Source organism: Schistocerca nitens, chromosome 5, assembly GCF_023898315.1.
Source record: "Schistocerca nitens isolate TAMUIC-IGC-003100 chromosome 5, iqSchNite1.1, whole genome shotgun sequence".
NCBI lineage: Eukaryota > Metazoa > Arthropoda > Insecta > Orthoptera > Acrididae > Schistocerca > Schistocerca nitens.
Window position 1 is genome coordinate 70,319,309 of NC_064618.1, and position 19,738 is coordinate 70,339,046.

The window sequence follows — 19,738 nt, forward strand, 5'->3', positions numbered from 1 at the left end:
CCTTAAGAGAGTCATAGTTACTCGTGTCTGCTGCTCCCACATCTTTAGGCCTTTATCATTCTTCCTATGGCTGGGCCTTTATCATTCTTGCTATGGCCAGTCCTACAGACCCGATATGCCACTATATGTCCACCTGAACGTCGTCACAGTTACTCCCACTACGAGTTTCTCGAGTTAGCAAATGTACTTCGCCGGATAACGAGGCATTTGGCTACCTTAAGAGAGTCATAGTTACTGCGGCCAGCTTCTCCCCCTTCTTTGAATCTTTCCTCTCTTTAATTCGTTCTGTGTTCATTCCAGCAGAAGCAATATGCCACAACATGTCCAGCTTAACGTTGTCTGAGTTATTACAACGATGAGTTCCTAGAGTTTTCAAATAAATTTCACGGCGTGACGAGGCATTAGGGTACCTTAAGAGGGTCAAAGTTACTGCTGTCGGCTGCTTCCCCTTCTTTGAAATTTTCCTTTCTTTAATTCGTACTGTGGCAGTCCTTCAGAAGGGATATGCCACTACATGTCCACCTTAACGTTGTCTCAATTATTCCAACGACAAGCTCCACGAGATTTCAAATAAATTTCGCGGAGCGACGAGGCATTTGATCACTTTAAGCGAGACATAGTTACTCCTGCAGCTGCTCCCACTTTTTTAAGCCCTTTCTCTATATCCTTCTTGCTATGGCCACTCGTGCAGAAGCGAAATGCTACAACATGTCCACGTTAACGTTGTCTGAGTTACTGCAACGACGATATCCTCGAGTTTCCAAATAAATTTCGCAGAGTGACGAGGCATTTGGCTACCGTAAGAGAGTCATAGTTACTCGTGTCTGCTGCTCCCACATCTTTAGGCCTTTATCATTCTTCCTATGGCTGGGCCTTTATCATTCTTGCTATGGCCAGTCGTACAGACCCGATATGCCACTATATGTCCACCTGAACGTCGTCACAGTTACTCCCACTACGAGTTTCTCGAGTTAGCAAATGTACTTCGCCGGATAACGAGGCATTTGGCTACCTTAAGAGAGTCATAGTTACTGCGGCCAGCTTCTCCCCCTTCTTTGAATCTTTCCTCTCTTTAATTCGTTCTGTGTTCATTCCAGCAGAAGCAATATGCCACAACATGTCCAGCTTAACGTTGTCTGAGTTATTACAACGATGAGTTCCTAGAGTTTTCAAATAAATTTCACGGCGTGACGAGGCATTAGGGTACCTTAAGAGGGTCAAAGTTACTGCTGTCGGCTGCTTCCCCTTCTTTGAAATTTTCCTTTCTTTAATTCGTACTGTGGCAGTCCTTCAGAAGGGATATGCCACTACATGTCCACCTTAACGTTGTCTCAATTATTCCAACGACAAGCTCCACAAGATTTCAAATAAATTTCGCGGAGCGACGAGGCATTTGATCACTTTAAGCGAGACATAGTTACTCCTGCAGCTGCTCCCACTTTTTTAAGCCCTTTCTCTATATCCTTCTTGCTATGGCCACTCGTGCAGAAGCGAAATGCTACAACATGTCCACGTTAACGTTGTCTGAGTTACTGCAACGACGATATCCTCGAGTTTCCAAATAAATTTCGCAGAGCGACGAGGCATTTGGCTACCGTAAGAGAGTCATAGTTACTCGTGTCTGCTGCTCCCACATCTTTAGGCCTTTATCATTCTTCCTATGGCTGGGCCTTTATCATTCTTGCTATGGCCAGTCGTACAGACCCGAAATGCCACTATATGTCCACCTGAACGTCGTCACAGTTACTCCCACTACGAGTTTCTCGAGTTAGCAAATGTACTTCGCCGGATAACGAGGCATTTGGCTACCTTAAGAGAGTCATAGTTACTGCGGCCAGCTTCTCCCCCTTCTTTGAATCTTTCCTCTCTTTAATTCGTTCTGTGTTCATTCCAGCAGAAGCAATATGCCACAACATGTCCAGCTTAACGTTGTCTGAGTTATTACAACGATGAGTTCCTAGAGTTTTCAAATAAATTTCACGGCGTGACGAGGCATTAGGGTACCTTAAGAGGGTCAAAGTTACTGCTGTCGGCTGATTCCCCTTCTTTGAAATTTTCCTTTCTTTAATTCGTACTGTGGCAGTCCTTCAGAAGGGATATGCCACTACATGTCCACCTTAACGTTGTCTCAATTATTCCAACGACAAGCTCCACGAGATTTCAAAAAAATTTCGCGGAGCGACGAGGCATTTGATCACTTTAAGCGAGACATAGTTACTCCTGCAGCTGCTCCCACTTTTTTAAGCCCTTTCTCTATATCCTTCTTGCTATGGCCACTCGTGCAGAAGCGAAATGCTACGACATGTCCACGTTAACGTTGTCTGAGTTACTGCAACGACGATATCCTCGAGTTTTCAAATAAATTTCGCAGAGTGACGAGGCATTTGGCTACCTTAAGAGAGTCATAGTTACTCGTGTCTGCTGCTCCCACATCTTTAGGCCTTTATCATTCTTCCTATGGCTGGGCCTTTATCATTCTTGCTATGGCCAGTCCTACAGACCCGATATGCCACTATATGTCCACCTGAACGTCGTCACAGTTACTCCCACTACGAGTTTCTCGAGTTAGCAAATGTACTTCGCCGGATAACGAGGCATTTGGCTACCTTAAGAGAGTCATAGTTACTGCGGCCAGCTTCTCCCCCTTCTTTGAATCTTTCCTCTCTTTAATTCGTTCTGTGTTCATTCCAGCAGAAGCAATATGCCACAACATGTCCAGCTTAACGTTGTCTGAGTTATTACAACGATGAGTTCCTAGAGTTTTCAAATAAATTTCACGGCGTGACGAGGCATTAGGGTACCTTAAGAGGGTCAAAGTTACTGCTGTCGGCTGCTTCCCCTTCTTTGAAATTTTCCTTTCTTTAATTCGTACTGTGGCAGTCCTTCAGAAGGGATATGCCACTACATGTCCACCTTAACGTTGTCTCAATTATTCCAACGACAAGCTCCACGAGATTTCAAATAAATTTCGCGGAGCGACGAGGCATTTGATCACTTTAAGCGAGACATAGTTACTCCTGCAGCTGCTCCCACTTTTTTAAGCCCTTTCTCTATATCCTTCTTGCTATGGCCACTCGTGCAGAAGCGAAATGCTACAACATGTCCACGTTAACGTTGTCTGAGTTACTGCAACGACGATATCCTCGAGTTTCCAAATAAATTTCGCAGAGTGACGAGGCATTTGGCTACCGTAAGAGAGTCATAGTTACTCGTGTCTGCTGCTCCCACATCTTTAGGCCTTTATCATTCTTCCTATGGCTGGGCCTTTATCATTCTTGCTATGGCCAGTCCTACAGACCCGATATGCCACTATATGTCCACCTGAACGTCGTCACAGTTACTCCCACTACGAGTTTCTCGAGTTAGCAAATGTACTTCGCCGGATAACGAGGCATTTGGCTACCTTAAGAGAGTCATAGTTACTGCGGCCAGCTTCTCCCCCTTCTTTGAATCTTTCCTCTCTTTAATTCGTTCTGTGTTCATTCCAGCAGAAGCAATATGCCACAACATGTCCAGCTTAACGTTGTCTGAGTTATTACAACGATGAGTTCCTAGAGTTTTCAAATAAATTTCACGGCGTGACGAGGCATTAGGGTACCTTAAGAGGGTCAAAGTTACTGCTGTCGGCTGCTTCCCCTTCTTTGAAATTTTCCTTTCTTTAATTCGTACTGTGGCAGTCCTTCAGAAGGGATATGCCACTACATGTCCACCTTAACGTTGTCTCAATTATTCCAACGACACGCTCCACGAGATTTCAAATAAATTTCGCGGAGCGACGAGGCATTTGATCACTTTAAGCGAGACATAGTTACTCCTGCAGCTGCTCCCACTTTTTTAAGCCCTTTCTCTATATCCTTCTTGCTATGGCCACTCGTGCAGAAGCGAAATGCTACAACATGTCCACGTTAACGTTGTCTGAGTTACTGCAACGACGATATCCTCGAGTTTCCAAATAAATTTCGCAGAGTGACGAGGCATTTGGCTACCGTAAGAGAGTCATAGTTACTCGTGTCTGCTGCTCCCACATCTTTAGGCCTTTATCATTCTTCCTATGGCTGGGCCTTTAGCATTCTAGCTATGGCCAGTCCTACAGACCCGATATGCCACTATATGTCCACCTGAACGTCGTCACAGTTACTCCCACTACGAGTTTCTCGAGTTAGCAAATGTACTTCGCCGGATAACGAGGCATTTGGCTACCTTAAGAGAGTCATAGTTACTGCGGCCAGCTTCTGCCCCTTCTTTGAATCTTTCCTCTCTTTAATTCGTTCTGTGTTCATTCCAGCAGAAGCAATATGCCACAACATGTCCAGCTTAACGTTGTCTGAGTTATTACAACGATGAGTTCCTAGAGTTTTCAAATAAATTTCACGGCGTGACGAGGCATTAGGGTACCTTAAGAGGGTCAAAGTTACTGCTGTCGGCTGCTTCCCCTTCTTTGAAATTTTCCTTTCTTTAATTCGTACTGTGGCAGTCCTTCAGAAGGGATATGCCACTACATGTCCACCTTAACGTTGTCTCAATTATTCCAACGACAAGCTCCACGAGATTTCAAATAAATTTCGCGGAGCGACGAGGCATTTGATCACTTTAAGCGAGACATAGTTACTCCTGCAGCTGCTCCCACTTTTTTAAGCCCTTTCTCTATATCCTTCTTGCTATGGCCACTCGTGCAGAAGCGAAATGCTACAACATGTCCACGTTAACGTTGTCTGAGTTACTGCAACGACGATATCCTCGAGTTTTCAAATAAATTTCGCAGAGTGACGAGGCATTTGGCTACCTTAAGAGAGTCATAGTTACTCGTGTCTGCTGCTCCCACATCTTTTGGCCTTTATCATTCTTCCTATGGCTGGGCCTTTATCATTCTTGCTATGGCCAGTCCTACAGACCCGATATGCCACTATATGTCCACCTGAACGTCGTCACAGTTACTCCCACTACGAGTTTCTCGAGTTAGCAAATGTACTTCGCCGGATAACGAGGCATTTGGCTACCTTAAGAGAGTCATAGTTACTGCGGCCAGCTTCTCCCCCTTCTTTGAATCTTTCCTCTCTTTAATTCGTTCTGTGTTCATTCCAGCAGAAGCAATATGCCACAACATGTCCAGCTTAACGTTGTCTGAGTTATTACAACGATGAGTTCCTAGAGTTTTCAAATAAATTTCACGGCGTGACGAGGCATTAGGGTACCTTAAGAGGGTCAAAGTTACTGCTGTCGGCTGCTTCCCCTTCTTTGAAATTTTCCTTTCTTTAATTCGTACTGTGGCAGTCCTTCAGAAGGGATATGCCACTACATGTCCACCTTAACGTTGTCTCAATTATTCCAACGACAAGCTCCACGAGATTTCAAATAAATTTCGCGGAGCGACGAGGCATTTGATCACTTTAAGCGAGACATAGTTACTCCTGCAGCTGCTCCCACTTTTTTAAGCCCTTTCTCTATATCCTTCTTGCTATGGCCACTCGTGCAGAAGCGAAATGCTACAACATGTCCACGTTAACGTTGTCTGAGTTACTGCAACGACGATATCCTCGAGTTTTCAAATAAATTTCGCAGAGTGACGAGGCATTTGGCTACCTTAAGAGAGTCATAGTTACTCGTGTCTGCTGCTCCCACATCTTTAGGCCTTTATCATTCTTCCTATGGCTGGGCCTTTATCATTCTTGCTATGGCCAGTCCTACAGACCCGATATGCTACTATATGTCCACCTGAACGTCGTCACAGTTACTCCCACTACGAGTTTCTCGAGTTAGCAAATGCACTTCGCCGGATAACGAGGCATTTGGCTACCTTAAGAGAGTCATAGTTACTGCGGCCAGCTTCTCCCCCTTCTTTGAACCTTTCCTCTCTTTAATTCGTTCTGTGTTCATTCCAGCAGAGCCAATATGCCACAACATGTCCAGCTTAACGTTGTCTGAGTTATTACAACGATGAGTTCCTAGAGTTTTCAAATAAATTTCACGGCGTGACGAGGCATTAGGGTACCTTAAGAGGGTCAAAGTTACTGCTGTCGGCTGCTTCCCCTTCTTTGAAATTTTCCTTTCTTTAATTCGTACTGTGGCAGTCCTTCAGAAGGGATATGCCACTACATGTCCACCTTAACGTTGTCTCAATTATTCCAACGACAAGCTCCACGAGATTTCAAATAAATTTCGCGGAGCGACGAGGCATTTGATCACTTTAAGCGAGACATAGTTACTCCTGCAGCTGCTCCCACTTTTTTAAGCCCTTTCTCTATATCCTTCTTGCTATGGCCACTCGTGCAGAAGCGAAATGCTACAACATGTCCACGTTAACGTTGTCTGAGTTACTGCAACGACGATATCCTCGAGTTTCCAAATAAATTTCGCAGAGTGACGAGGCATTTGGCTACCGTAAGAGAGTCATAGTTACTCGTGTCTGCTGCTCCCACATCTTTAGGCCTTTATCATTCTTCCTATGGCTGGCCCTTTATCATTCTTGCTATGGCCAGTCCTACAGACCCGATATGCCACTATATGTCCACCTGAACGTCGTCACAGTTACTCCCACTACGAGTTTCTCGAGTTAGCAAATGTACTTCGCCGGATAACGAGGCATTTGGCTACCTTAAGAGAGTCATAGTTACTGCGGCCAGCTTCTCCCCCTTCTTTGAATCTTTCCTCTCTTTAATTCGTTCTGTGTTCATTCCAGCAGAAGCAATATGCCACAACATGTCCAGCTTAACGTTGTCTGAGTTATTACAACGATGAGTTCCTAGAGTTTTCAAATAAATTTCACGGCGTGACGAGGCATTAGGGTACCTTAAGAGGGTCAAAGTTACTGCTGTCGGCTGCTTCCCCTTCTTTGAAATTTTCCTTTCTTTAATTCGTACTGTGGCAGTCCTTCAGAAGGGAAATGCCACTACATGTCCACCTTAACGTTGTCTCAATTATTCCAACGACAAGCTCCACGAGATTTCAAATAAATTTCGCGGAGCGACGAGGCATTTGATCACTTTAAGCGAGACATAGTTACTCCTGCAGCTGCTCCCACTTTTTTAAGCCCTTTCTCTATATCCTTCTTGCTATGGCCACTCGTGCAGAAGCGAAATGCTACAACATGTCCACGTTAACGTTGTCTGAGTTACTGCAACGACGATATCCTCGAGTTTTCAAATAAATTTCGCAGAGTGACGAGGCATTTGGCTACCTTAAGAGAGTCATAGTTACTCGTGTCTGCTGCTCCCACATCTTTAGGCCTTTATCATTCTTCCTATGGCTGGGCCTTTATCATTCTTGCTATGGCCAGTCCTACAGACCCGATATGCTACTATATGTCCACCTGAACGTCGTCACAGTTACTCCCACTACGAGTTTCTCGAGTTAGCAAATGCACTTCGCCGGATAACGAGGCATTTGGCTACCTTAAGAGAGTCATAGTTACTGCGGCCAGCTTCTCCCCCTTCTTTGAACCTTTCCTCTCTTTAATTCGTTCTGTGTTCATTCCAGCAGAAGCAATATGCCACAACATGTCCAGCTTAACGTTGTCTGAGTTATTACAACGATGAGTTCCTAGAGTTTTCAAATAAATTTCACGGCGTGACGAGGCATTAGGGTACCTTAAGAGGGTCAAAGTTACTGCTGTCGGCTGCTTCCCCTTCTTTGAAATTTTCCTTTCTTTAATTCGTATTGCGGCAGTCCTTCAGAAGGGATATGCCACTACATGTCCACCTTAACGTTGTCTCAATTATTCCAACGACAAGCTCCACTAGATTTCAAATAAATTTCGCGGAGCGACGAGGCATTTGATCACTTTAAGCGAGACATAGTTACTCCTGCAGCTGCTCCCACTTTTTTAAGCCCTTTCTCTATATCCTTCTTGCTATGGCCACTCGTGCAGAAGCGAAATGCTACAACATGTCCACGTTAACGTTGTCTGAGTTACTGCAACGACGATATCCTCGAGTTTTCAAATAAATTTTGCAGAGTGACGAGGCATTTGGCTACCTTAAGAGAGTCATAGTTACTCGTGTCTGCTGCTCCCACATCTTTAGGCCTTTATCATTCTTCCTATGGCTGGGCCTTTATCATTCTTGCTATGGCCAGTCCTACAGACCCGATATGCCACTATATGTCCACCTGAACGTCGTCACAGTTACTCCCACTACGAGTTTCTCGAGTTAGCAAATGTACTTCGCCGGATAACGAGGCATTTGGCTACCTTAAGAGAGTCATAGTTACTGCGGCCAGCTTCTCCCCCTTCTTTGAATCTTTCCTCTCTTTAATTCGTTCTGTGTTCATTCCAGCAGAAGCAATATGCCACAACATGTCCAGCTTAACGTTGTCTGAGTTATTACAACGATGAGTTCCTAGAGTTTTCAAATAAATTTCACGGCGTGACGAGGCATTAGGGTACCTTAAGAGGGTCAAAGTTACTGCTGTCGGCTGCTTCCCCTTCTTTGAAATTTACCTTTCTTTAATTCGTACCGTGGCAGTCCTTCAGAAGGGATATGCCACTACATGTCCACCTTAACGTTGTCTCAATTATTCCAACGACAAGCTCCACGAGATTTCAAATAAATTTCGCGGAGCGACGAGGCATTTGATCACTTTAAGCGAGACATAGTTACTCCTGCAGCTGCTCCCACTTTTTTAAGCCCTTTCTCTATATCCTTCTTGCTATGGCCACTCGTGCAGAAGCGAAATGCTACAACATGTCCACGTTAACGTTGTCTGAGTTACTGCAACGACGATATCCTCGAGTTTTCAAATAAATTTCGCAGAGTGACAAGGCATTTGGCTACCTTAAGAGAGTCATAGTTACTCGTGTCTGCTGCTCCCACATCTTTAGGCCTTTATCATTCTTCCTATGGCTGGGCCTTTATCATTCTTGCTATGGCCAGTCCTACAGACCCGATATGCCACTATATGTCCACCTGAACGTCGTCACAGTTACTCCCACTACGAGTTTCTCGAGTTAGCAAATGTACTTCGCCGGATAACGAGGCATTTGGCTACCTTAAGAGAGTCATAGTTACTGCGGCCAGCTTCTCCCCCTTCTTTGAATCTTTCCTCTCTTTAATTCGTTCTGTGTTCATTCCAGCAGAAGCAATATGCCACAACATGTCCAGCTTAACGTTGTCTGAGTTATTACAACGATGAGTTCCTAGAGTTTTCAAATAAATTTCACGGCGTGACGAGGCATTAGGGTACCTTAAGAGGGTCAAAGTTACTGCTGTCGGCTGCTTCCCCTTCTTTGAAATTTTCCTTTCTTTAATTCGTACTGTGGCAGTCCTTCAGAAGGGATATGCCACTACATGTCCACCTTAACGTTGTCTCAATTATTCCAACGACAAGCTCCACGAGATTTCAAATAAATTTCGCGGAGCGACGAGGCATTTGATCACTTTAAGCGAGACATAGTTACTCCTGCAGCTGCTCCCACTTTTTTAAGCCCTTTCTCTATATCCTTCTTGCTATGGCCACTCGTGCAGAAGCGAAATGCTACAGCATGTCCACGTTAACGTTGTCTGAGTTACTGCAACGACGATATCCTCGAGTTTTCAAATAAATTTCGCAGAGTGACGAAGCATTTGGCTACCTTAAGAGAGTCATAGTTACTCGTGTCTGCTGCTCCCACATCTTTAGGCCTTTATCATTCTTCCTATGGCTGGGCCTTTATCATTCTTGCTATGGCCAGTCGTACAGACCCGATATGCCACTATATGTCCACCTGAACGTCGTCACAGTTACTCCCACTACGAGTTTCTCGAGTTAGCAAATGTACTTCGCCGGATAACGAGGCATTTGGCTACCTTAAGAGAGTCATAGTTACTGCGGCCAGCTTCTCCCCCTTCTTTGAATCTTTCCTCTCTTTAATTCGTTCTGTGTTCATTCCAGCAGAAGCAATATGCCACAACATGTCCAGCTTAACGTTGTCTGAGTTATTACAACGATGAGTTCCTAGAGTTTTCAAATAAATTCCACGGCGTGACGAGGCATTAGGGTACCTTAAGAGGGTCAAAGTTACTGCTGTCGGCTGCTTCCCCTTCTTTGAAATTTTCCTTTCTTTAATTCGTACTGTGGCAGTCCTTCAGAAGGGATATGCCACTACATGTCCACCTTACCGTTGTCTCAATTATTCCAACGACAAGCTCCACGAGATTTCAAATAAATTTCGCGGAGCGACGAGGCATTTGATCACTTTAAGCGAGACATAGTTACTCCTGCAGCTGCTCCCACTTTTTTAAGCCCTTTCTCTATATCCTTCTTGCTATGGCCACTCGTGCAGAAGCGAAATGCTACCACATGTCCACGTTAACGTTGTCTGAGTTACTGCAACGACGATATCCTCGAGTTTTCAAATAAATTTCGCAGAGTGACAAGGCATTTGGCTACCTTAAGAGAGTCATAGTTACTCGTGTCTGCTGCTCCCACATCTTTAGGCCTTTATCATTCTTCCTATGGCTGGGCCTTTATCATTCTTGCTATGGCCAGTCCTACAGACCCGATATGCCACTATATGTCCACCTGAACGTCGTCACAGTTACTCCCACTACGAGTTTCTCGAGTTAGCAAATGTACTTCGCCGGATAACGAGGCATTTGGCTACCTTAAGAGAGTCATAGTTACTGCGGCCAGCTTCTCCCCCTTCATTGAATCTTTCCTCTCTTTAATTCGTTCTGTGTTCATTCCAGCAGAAGCAATATGCCACAACATGTCCAGCTTAACGTTGTCTGAGTTATTACAACGATGAGTTCCTAGAGTTTTCAAATAAATTTCACGGCGTGACGAGGCATTAGGGTACCTTAAGAGGGTCAAAGTTACTGCTGTCGGCTGCTTCCCCTTCTTTGAAATTTTCCTTTCTTTAATTCGTACTGTGGCAGTCCTTCAGAAGGGATATGCCACTACATGTCCACCTTAACGTTGTCTCAATTATTCCAACGACAAGCTCCACGAGATTTCAAATAAATTTCGCGGAGCGACGAGGCATTTGATCACTTTAAGCGAGACATAGTTACTCCTGCAGCTGCTCCCACTTTTTTAAGCCCTTTCTCTATATCCTTCTTGCTATGGCCACTCGTGCAGAAGCGAAATGCTACAACATGTCCACGTTAACGTTGTCTGAGTTACTGCAACGACGATATCCTCGAGTTTTCAAATAAATTTCGCAGAGTGACGAGGCATTTGGCTACCTTAAGAGACTCATAGTTACTCGTGTCGGCTGCTCCCACATCTTTAGGCCTTTATCATTCTTCCTATGGCTGGGCCTTTATCATTCTTGCTATGGCCAGTCCTACAGACCCGATATGCCACTATATGTCCACCTGAACGTCGTCACAGTTACTCCCACTACGAGTTTCTCGAGATAGCAAATGTACTTCGCCGGATAACGAGGCATTTGGCTACCTTAAGAGAGTCATAGTTACTGCGGCCAGCTTCTCCCCCTTCTTTGAATCTTTCCTCTCTTTAATTCGTTCTGTGTTCATTCCAGCAGAAGCAATATGCCACAACATGTCCAGCTTAACGTTGTCTGAGTTATTACAACGATGAGTTCCTAGAGTTTTCAAATAAATTTCACGGCGTGACGAGGCATTAGGGTACCTTAAGAGGGTCAAAGTTACTGCTGTCGGCTGCTTCCCCTTCTTTGAAATTTTCCTTTCTTTAATTCGTACTGTGGCAGTCCTTCAGAAGGGATATGCCACTACATGTCCACCTTAACGTTGTCTCAATTATTCCAACGACAAGCTCCACGAGATTTCAAATAAATTTCGCGGAGCGACGAGGCATTTGATCACTTTAAGCGAGACATAGTTACTCCTGCAGCTGCTCCCACTTTTTTAAGCCCTTTCTCTATATCCTTCTTGCTATGGCCACTCGTGCAGAAGCGAAATGCTACAACATGTCCACGTTAACGTTGTCTGAGTTACTGCAACGACGATATCCTCGAGTTTCCAAATAAATTTCGCAGAGTGACGAGGCATTTGGCTACCGTAAGAGAGTCATAGTTACTCGTGTCTGCTGCTCCCACATCTTTAGGCCTTTATCATTCTTCCTATGGCTGGGCCTTTATCATTCTTGCTATGGCCAGTCGTACAGACCCGATATGCCACTATATGTCCACCTGAACGTCGTCACAGTTACTCCCACTACGAGTTTCTCGAGTTAGCAAATGTACTTCGCCGGATAACGAGGCATTTGGCTACCTTAAGAGAGTCATAGTTACTGCGGCCAGCTTCTCCCCCTTCTTTGAATCTTTCCTCTCTTTAATTCGTTCTGTGTTCATTCCAGCAGAAGCAATATGCCACAACATGTCCAGCTTAACGTTGTCTGAGTTATTACAACGATGAGTTCCTAGAGTTTTCAAATAAATTTCACGGCGTGACGAGGCATTAGGGTACCTTAAGAGGGTCAAAGTTACTGCTGTCGGCTGCTTCCCCTTCTTTGAAATTTTCCTTTCTTTAATTCGTACTGTGGCAGTCCTTCAGAAGGGATATGCCACTACATGTCCACCTTAACGTTGTCTCAATTATTCCAACGACAAGCTCCACGAGATTTCAAATAAATTTCGCGGAGCGACGAGGCATTTGATCACTTTAAGCGAGACATAGTTACTCCTGCAGCTGCTCCCACTTTTTTAAGCCCTTTCTCTATATCCTTGTTGCTATGGCCACTCGTGCAGAAGCGAAATGCTACAACATGTCCACGTTAACGTTGTCTGAGTTACTGCAACGACGATATCCTCGAGTTTTCAAATAAATTTCGCAGAGTGACGAGGCATTTGGCTACCTTAAGAGAGTCATAGTTACTCGTGTCTGCTGCTCCCACATCTTTAGGCCTTTATCATTCTTCCTATGGCTGGGCCTTTATCATTCTTGCTATGGCCAGTCCTACAGACCCGATATGCCACTATATGTCCACCTGAACGTCGTCACAGTTACTCCCACTACGAGTTTCTCGAGTTAGCAAATGTACTTCGCCGGATAACGAGGCATTTGGCTACCTTAAGAGAGTCATAGTTACTGCGGCCAGCTTCTCCCCCTTCTTTGAATCTCTCCTCTCTTTAATTCGTTCTGTGTTCATTCCAGCAGAAGCAATATGCCACAACATGTCCAGCTTAACGTTGTCTGAGTTATTACAACGATGAGTTCCTAGAGTTTTCAAATAAATTTCACGGCGTGACGAGGCATTAGGGTACCTTAAGAGGGTCAAAGTTACTGCTGTCGGCTGCTTCCCCTTCTTTGAAATTTTCCTTTCTTTAATTCGTACTGTGGCAGTCCTTCAGAAGGGATATGCCACTACATGTCCACCTTAACGTTGTCTCAATTATTCCAACGACAAGCTCCACGAGATTTCAAATAAATTTCGCGGAGCGACGAGGCATTTGATCACTTTAAGCGAGACATAGTTACTCCTGCAGCTGCTCCCACTTTTTTAAGCCCTTTCTCTATATCCTTCTTGCTATGGCCACTCGTGCAGAAGCGAAATGCTACAACATGTCCACGTTAACGTTGTCTGAGTTACTGCAACGACGATATCCTCGAGTTTTCAAATAAATTTCGCAGAGTGACGAGGCATTTGGCTACCTTAAGAGAGTCATAGTTACTCGTGTCTGCTGCTCCCACATCTTTAGGCCTTTATCATTCTTCCTATGGCTGGGCCTTTATCATTCTTGCTATGGCCAGTCCTACAGACCCGATATGCCACTATATGTCCACCTGAACGTCGTCACAGTTACTCCCACTACGAGTTTCTCGAGTTAGCAAATGTACTTCGCCGGATAACGAGGCATTTGGCTACCTTAAGAGAGTCATAGTTACTGCGGCCAGCTTCTCCCCCTTCTTTGAATCTTTCCTCTCTTTAATTCGTTCTGTGTTCATTCCAGCAGAAGCAATATGCCACAACATGTCCAGCTTAACGTTGTCTGAGTTATTACAACGATGAGTTCCTAGAGTTTTCAAATAAATTTCACGGCGTGACGAGGCATTAGGGTACCTTAAGAGGGTCAAAGTTACTGCTGTCGGCTGCTTCCCCTTCTTTGAAATTTTCCTTTCTTTAATTCGTACTGTGGCAGTCCTTCAGAAGGGATATGCCACTACATGTCCACCTTAACGTTGTCTCAATTATTCCAACGACAAGCTCCACGAGATTTCAAATAAATTTCGCGGAGCGACGAGGCATTTGATCACTTTAAGCGAGACATAGTTACTCCTGCAGCTGCTCCCACTTTTTTAAGCCCTTTCTCTATATCCTTCTTGCTATGGCCACTCGTGCAGAAGCGAAATGCTACAACATGTCCACGTTAACGTTGTCTGAGTTACTGCAACGACGATATCCTCGAGTTTCCAAATAAATTTCGCAGAGTGACGAGGCATTTGGCTACCGTAAGAGAGTCATAGTTACTCGTGTCTGCTGCTCCCACATCTTTAGGCCTTTATCATTCTTCCTATGGCTGGCCCTTTATCATTCTTGCTATGGCCAGTCCTACAGACCCGATATGCCACTATATGTCCACCTGAACGTCGTCACAGTTACTCCCACTACGAGTTTCTCGAGATAGCAAATGTACTTCGCCGGATAACGAGGCATTTGGCTACCTTAAGAGAGTCATAGTTACTGCGGCCAGCTTCTCCCCCTTCTTTGAATCTTTCCTCTCTTTAATTCGTTCTGTGTTCATTCCAGCAGAAGCAATATGCCACAACATGTCCAGCTTAACGTTGTCTGAGTTATTACAACGATGAGTTCCTAGAGTTTTCAAATAAATTTCACGGCGTGACGAGGCATTAGGGTACCTTAAGAGGGTCAAAGTTACTGCTGTCGGCTGCTTCCCCTTCTTTGAAATTTTCCTTTCTTTAATTCGTACTGTGGCAGTCCTTCAGAAGGGATATGCCACTACATGTCCACCTTAACGTTGTCTCAATTATTCCAACGACAAGCTCCACGAGATTTCAAATAAATTTCGCGGAGCGACGAGGCATTTGATCACTTTAAGCGAGACATAGTTACTCCTGCAGCTGCTCCCACTTTTTTAAGCCCTTTCTCTATATCCTTCTTGCTATGGCCACTCGTGCAGAAGCGAAATGCTACAACATGTCCACGTTAACGTTGTCTGAGTTACTGCAACGACGATATCCTCGAGTTTCCAAATAAATTTCGCAGAGTGACGAGGCATTTGGCTACCGTAAGAGAGTCATAGTTACTCGTGTCTGCTGCTCCCACATCTTTAGGCCTTTATCATTCTTCCTATGGCTGGCCCTTTATCATTCTTGCTATGGCCAGTCGTACAGACCCGATATGCCACTATATGTCCACCTGAACGTCGTCACAGTTACTCCCACTACGAGTTTCTCGAGTTAGCAAATGTACTTCGCCGGATAACGAGGCATTTGGCTACCTTAAGAGAGTCATAGTTACTGCGGCCAGCTTCTCCCCCTTCTTTGAATCTTTCCTCTCTTTAATTCGTTCTGTGTTCATTCCAGCAGAAGCAATATGCCACAACATGTCCAGCTTAACGTTGTCTGAGTTATTACAACGATGAGTTCCTAGAGTTTTCAAATAAATTTCACGGCGTGACGAGGCATTAGGGTACCTTAAGAGGGTCAAAGTTACTGCTGTCGGCTGCTTCCCCTTCTTTGAAATTTTCCTTTCTTTAATTCGTACTGTGGCAGTCCTTCAGAAGGGATATGCCACTACATGTCCACCTTAACGTTGTCTCAATTATTCCAACGACAAGCTCCACGAGATTTCAAATAAATTTCGCGGAGCGACGAGGCATTTGATCACTTTAAGCGAGACATAGTTACTCCTGCAGCTGCTCCCACTTTTTTAAGCCCTTTCTCTATATCCTTCTTGCTATGGCCACTCGTGCAGAAGCGAAATGCTACAACATGTCCACGTTAACGTTGTCTGAGTTACTGCAACGACGATATCCTCGAGTTTTCAAATAAATTTCGCAGAGTGACGAGGCATTTGGCTACCTTAAGAGAGTCATAGTTACTCGTGTCTGCTGCTCCCACATCTTTAGGCCTTTATCATTCTTCCTATGGCTGGGCCTTTATCATTCTTGCTATGGCCAGTCCTACAGACCCGATATGCCACTATATGTCCACCTGAACGTCGTCACAGTTACTCCCACTACGAGTTTCTCGAGTTAGCAAATGTACTTCGCCGGATAACGAGGCATTTGGCTACCTTAAGAGAGTCATAGTTACTGCGGCCAGCTTCTCCCCCTTCTTTGAATCTCTCCTCTCTTTAATTCGTTCTGTGTTCATTCCAGCAGAAGCAATATGCCACAACATGTCCAGCTTAACGTTGTCTGAGTTATTACAACGATGAGTTCCTAGAGTTTTCAAATAAATTTCACGGCGTGACGAGGCATTAGGGTACCTTAAGAGGGTCAAAGTTACTGCTGTCGGCTGCTTCCCCTTCTTTGAAATTTTCCTTTCTTTAATTCGTACTGTGGCAGTCCTTCAGAAGGGATATGCCACTACATGTCCACCTTAACGTTGTCTCAATTATTCCAACGACAAGCTCCACGAGATTTCAAATAAATTTCGCGGAGCGACGAGGCATTTGATCACTTTAAGCGAGACATAGTTACTCCTGCAGCTGCTCCCACTTTTTTAAGCCCTTTCTCTATATCCTTCTTGCTATGGCCACTCGTGCAGAAGCGAAATGCTACAACATGTCCACGTTAACGTTGTCTGAGTTACTGCAACGACGATATCCTCGAGTTTTCAAATAAATTTCGCAGAGTGACGAGGCATTTGGCTACCTTAAGAGAGTCATAGTTACTCGTGTCTGCTGCTCCCACATCTTTAGGCCTTTATCATTCTTCCTATGGCTGGGCCTTTATCATTCTTGCTATGGCCAGTCCTACAGACCCGATATGCCACTATATGTCCACCTGAACGTCGTCACAGTTACTCCCACTACGAGTTTCTCGAGTTAGCAAATGTACTTCGCCGGATAACGAGGCATTTGGCTACCTTAAGAGAGTCATAGTTACTGCGGCCAGCTTCTCCCCCTTCTTTGAATCTTTCCTCTCTTTAATTCGTTCTGTGTTCATTCCAGCAGAAGCAATATGCCACAACATGTCCAGCTTAACGTTGTCTGAGTTATTACAACGATGAGTTCCTAGAGTTTTCAAATAAATTTCACGGCGTGACGAGGCATTAGGGTACCTTAAGAGGGTCAAAGTTACTGCTGTCGGCTGCTTCCCCTTCTTTGAAATTTTCCTTTCTTTAATTCGTACTGTGGCAGTCCTTCAGAAGGGATATGCCACTACATGTCCACCTTAACGTTGTCTCAATTATTCCAACGACAAGCTCCACGAGATTTCAAATAAATTTCGCGGAGCGACGAGGCATTTGATCACTTTAAGCGAGACATAGTTACTCCTGCAGCTGCTCCCACTTTTTTAAGCCCTTTCTCTATATCCTTCTTGCTATGGCCACTCGTGCAGAAGCGAAATGCTACAACATGTCCACGTTAACGTTGTCTGAGTTACTGCAACGACGATATCCTCGAGTTTTCAAATAAATTTCGCAGAGTGACGAGGCATTTGCCTACCTTAAGAGAGTCATAGTTACTCGTGTCTGCTGCTCCCACATCTTTAGGCCTTTATCATTCTTCCTATGGCTGGGCCTTTATCATTCTTGCTATGGCCAGTCCTACAGACCCGATATGCTACTATATGTCCACCTGAACGTCGTCACAGTTACTCCCACTACGAGTTTCTCGAGTTAGCAAATGCACTTCGCCGGATAACGAGGCATTTGGCTACCTTAAGAGAGTCATAGTTACTGCGGCCAGCTTCTCCCCCTTCTTTGAATCTTTCATCTCTTTAATTCGTTCTGTGTTCATTCCAGCAGAAGCAATATGCCACAACATGTCCAGCTTAACGTTGTCTGAGTTATTACAACGATGAGTTCCTAGAGTTTTCAAATAAATTTCACGGCGTGACGAGGCATTAGGGTACCTTAAGAGGGTCAAAGTTACTGCTGTCGGCTGCTTCCCCTTCTTTGAAATTTTCCTTTCTTTAATTCGTACTGTGGCAGTCCTTCAGAAGGGATATGCCACTACATGTCCACCTTAACGTTGTCTCAATTATTCCAACGACAAGCTCCACGAGATTTCAAATAAATTTCGCGGAGCGACGAGGCATTTGATCACTTTAAGCGAGACATAGTTACTCCTGCAGCTGCTCCCACTTTTTTAAGCCCTTTCTCTATATCCTTCTTGCTATGGCCACTCGTGCAGAAGCGAAATGCTACAACATGTCCACGTTAACGTTGTCTGAGTTACTGCAACGACGATATCCTCGAGTTTCCAAATAAATTTCGCAGAGTGACGAGGCATTTGGCTACCGTAAGAGAGTCATAGTTACTCGTGTCTGCTGCTCCCACATCTTTAGGCCTTTATCATTCTTCCTATGGCTGGGCCTTTATCATTCTTGCTATGGCCAGTCCTACAGACCCGATATGCCACTATATGTCCACCTGAACGTCGTCACAGTTACTCCCACTACGAGTTTCTCGAGTTAGCAAATGTACTTCGCCGGATAACGAGGCATTTGGCTACCTTAAGAGAGTCATAGTTACTGCGGCCAGCTTCTCCCCCTTCTTTGAATCTTTCCTCTCTTTAATTCGTTCTGTGTTCATTCCAGCAGAAGCAATATGCCACAACATGTCCAGCTTAACGTTGTCTGAGTTATTACAACGATGAGTTCCTAGAGTTTTCAAATAAATTTCACGGCGTGACGAGGCATTAGGGTACCTTAAGAGGGTCAAAGTTACTGCTGTCGGCTGCTTCCCCTTCTTTGAAATTTTCCTTTCTTTAATTCGTACTGTGGCAGTCCTTCAGAAGGGATATGCCACTACATGTCCACCTTAACGTTGTCTCAATTATTCCAACGACAAGCTCCACGAGATTTCAAATAAATTTCGCGGAGCGACGAGGCATTTGATCACTTTAAGCGAGACATAGTTACTCCTGCAGCTGCTCCCACTTTTTTAAGCCCTTTCTCTATATCCTTCTTGCTATGGCCACTCGTGCAGAAGCGAAATGCTACAACATGTCCACGTTAACGTTGTCTGAGTTACTGCAACGACGATATCCTCGAGTTTTCAAATAAATTTCGCAGAGTGACGAAGCATTTGGCTACCTTAAGAGAGTCATAGTTACTCGTGTCTGCTGCTCCCACATCTTTAGGCCTTTATCATTCTTCCTATGGCTGGGCCTTTATCATTCTTGCTATGGCCAGTCGTACAGACCCGATATGCCACTATATGTCCACCTGAACGTCGTCACAGTTACTCCCACTACGAGTTTCTCGAGTTAGCAAATGTACTTCGCCGGATAACGAGGCATTTGGCTACCTTAAGAGAGTCATAGTTACTGCGGCCAGCTTCTCCCCCTTCTTTGAATCTTTCCTCTCTTTAATTCGTTCTGTGTTCATTCCAGCAGAAGCAATATGCCACAACATGTCCAGCTTAACGTTGTCTGAGTTATTACAACGATGAGTTCCTAGAGTTTTCAAATAAATTCCACGGCGTGACGAGGCATTAGGGTACCTTAAGAGGGTCAAAGTTACTGCTGTCGGCTGCTTCCCCTTCTTTGAAATTTTCCTTTCTTTAATTCGTACTGTGGCAGTCCTTCAGAAGGGATATGCCACTACATGTCCACCTTAACGTTGTCTCAATTATTCCAACGACAAGCTCCACGAGATTTCAAATAAATTTCGCGGAGCGACGAGGCATTTGATCACTTTAAG